This window comes from Arachis stenosperma, unplaced genomic scaffold (assembly GCF_014773155.1).
Source record: "Arachis stenosperma cultivar V10309 unplaced genomic scaffold, arast.V10309.gnm1.PFL2 arast.V10309.gnm1.Scaffold_100025, whole genome shotgun sequence".
NCBI classification, from domain to species: Eukaryota; Viridiplantae; Streptophyta; class Magnoliopsida; order Fabales; family Fabaceae; genus Arachis; species Arachis stenosperma.
The window spans coordinates 2,848,219-2,851,165 of NW_026651369.1; the positions used below are offsets into that span (position 1 = coordinate 2,848,219).

General features: G+C 43.2%; 1 non-coding gene across 1 annotated transcript; it reads left to right on the forward strand.

Moving 5' to 3' along the window:
• Positions 1–2,445: 2,445 nt before the first annotated feature.
• Positions 2,446–2,549, forward strand: LOC130959877 (small nucleolar RNA R71). Its single transcript, XR_009078869.1, has one exon. It is a non-coding gene; the product is annotated as a small nucleolar RNA R71 (small nucleolar RNA).
• The last annotated feature ends 398 nt before the right edge of the window (positions 2,550–2,947 follow it).

A 2,947-nucleotide genomic window follows, 5' to 3' on the forward strand; every position in this document is an offset into this window, starting at 1 on the left:
CAAACAAATGATGTTTTCTCTTGATCTCTTGGATCAACTACTATCTGATTATAGCCTGAGTATCCATCCAGAAAGCAATAGTAAGCATGTCCTGCAAGCCTTTCAAGCATCTGATCCATGAATGGGAGTGGGAAATGATCTTTTCTGGTGGCTTCATTGAGCTTCCTGTAGTCTATGCACATCCTCCACCCAGTGACAGTTCTTGTGGGTATGAGTTCGTTCCTCTCATTTGGCACTACAGTTATGCCACCTTTCTTGGGAACTACATGGATGGGACTAACCCATGGGCTATCAGAAATGGGGTAGATTACCCCTGCCTGCCATAACTTCATGACCTCCTTTTGTACCACTTCTTTCATGACGGGATTCAATCTTCTCTGAGCTTGAATGGAGGGTCTAGCATCCTCTTCTAACAAGATTTTATGCATGCATATGGATGAACTTATCCCCTTCAGATCAGCTAGGGTCCATCCAATGGCATCTTGATGAGTTTGTAGCACCTTGATCAATTCTTCTTCCTGTTCTTGGCTCAGGGCAGAGCTAATGATAACAGGATGGCTCTCATCACTACCCAAGTATGCATACTTGAGATTATGGGGCAATGCTTTGAGCTCAGGTTTTGTTGCTTCCTTCTCTTCTTTCACTCTTTCTGGCATGCTTGGCATGATTGTTTCAGCAGCCTTGATGTCACTAACTTCAATATCCTTGGTGAACTCCTCCTCTGCCACTTCCTTTGTTGTTTCCTCAAAGGTTTCTTGTACTGCAATGTCCACTACATCCACCCTCATGCATTCCTTTAGTGATTCTGATGGATAGCTCATTGCCTTGAATACGTTAAACACCAATTGTTCATCATGTAGTCTAAGAGTGAGTTCACCCTTTTGGACATCTATGATAGCTCCAGCAGTAGCCAGGAAGGGTCTTCCCAGGATTATCGAAGCTTTGGCTTCTTCCTCCATATCTAACACCACAAAATCGGCAGGAAATATAAAATCTCCCACTTTCACCAACAAATCCTCAACTATCCCATGAGGGAATTTAAAAGTTCGATCTGCCAATTGGAAGGCCATTCTTGTTGGTTTGGCTTCCTCAATCTTCATTCTTCTCATCATTGTTAGAGACATCAAATTGATACTGGCCCCTAAGTCGCACAAGGCCTTCTCCACCATGACTTCTCCTATGATGCAGGGGATTTGGAAACTGCCTGGATCCTTCAATTTCTGAGGCAATTTGTGTTGAATGATGGCACTGCATTCTTCAGTCAACAACACTGTTTCCTCATTTCTCCAGCTTCTCTTCTTGGTCATTAATTCCTTTAAGAATTTTGCATAGAGTGGCATTTGCTCTATTGCCTCAGCAAACGGAATGTTGATTTGAAGCTTCTTGAAAATCTCCAAGAATCTGGAGAATTGGCCATCCTTTTCACTTTTCATCAAACGTTGAGGATATGGTGCTTTGGGTGTATAAGGCTTCAGGACCTCTTTTTCTTTTTCTTTTGTTGCAGACGGTGTAAAAGATTGTCCCTGTTCCTTGTCTCTCACATTTTCCTTTGCTTCATCCTCTGTGGTTTCCTTTGAGATCTCCTTTAGCTTCTTTCCACTTCTGAGGGTTATGGCCTTACATTCTTCCCTTGCAATAGCCTTGGCAGCATGAGAAACGCTTGGCCCAGGGGTTTGCTTAGACAAATACCCAATTTGATTTTCTAGCTTCTGGATGGCAGCTCCTTGGTTTTGCAAGTTAGAATTTACTTCTTCCTTAAAGGCTTTCAATTCGGTTATGTCTTTACCCATGGTTGCAAGCATTCCTTCTATCCTGTTTAATTGATCTTGAAATTGTTGGTTCGGATTAGGTTGGGCAGGTTGATTATTTTGGCCATGATATGGTGGTTGGGAGTAAGTGTTTTGTGTGGCTTGGTATGATCTTTGGTTGGAGTTTTGGTATGTGGAATTGTTATGTTGGTTGGGGTTGTAAGGTTTGTGGTTTTGTGGTTGGGTTTGCTGGTTTCCCCACCCAAAGTTAGGGTGGTTTTTCCAGCCTTGGTTGTAAGTGTTGGAATGTGGATCATATGGTTGCCTTTGTTGATTTCCCACATAGTTGGCCTCTTCCCAATCACCTCCTTCAGTGCTTACTTCCTCTTGATCTTGTGTGTGTATTGCAGCCACTTGATTTGTGTCTAATTTCCTGGTGAGCTCTGCTAGTTGCTTGGCAAACACCTTGTTTTGGGCTAGAATTGTATCAACATGGTTCAGCGCCATGACTCCCTTAGTGTTGTGTCTCTCTGAAGCATAGTAGTACTCATTCTCAGCCACTGTCTCAATCACTTCAATGGCTTCTTCCACAGTCTTTTTCCTGTTCAATGAACCTCCTGATGAATGGTCTACAGCCTTCTTTGATTCATAAGAAAGTCCATCATAGAAAATATGCAATTGCACCCAGTCATGGAACATGTCTGGTGGGCATTTCCTTGTCAAATCCTTGAACCTCTCCCATGCCTCGTAGAGAGTTTCCCCATCTTGTTGTCTAAAAGTCTGAACCTCAGATCGAAGCCTATTGACCTTTTGTGGGGGGTAGAAACGTGCCAGAAACTTGCTTTCCACCTCATCCCAGGTTATTAGGCTCCCCTTTGGGAATGATTCCAGCCACTTAGCTGCCTTGTCCCTAAGTGAAAATGGGAACAAGAGCAGTTTATAGGCATCTTCCTGGACTCCATTGGACTTCACAGTGTCACAAATTCTCAGGAATTTTGTGAGATGTTGGTTTGGATCTTCATTAGCACTCCCACCAAATGAACAATGATTCTCCACCAGTGATATTAGCTGTGGTTTGAGTTCAAAATTGTTGGCCTGAATGGGTGGTTTCTGAATGCTGCTACCACAATTCCCAGAGGTTGGGTTTATGTATGAACCAAGAACCCTCCTCTCAGGAATGGCATTGTTTCCATCAGCTC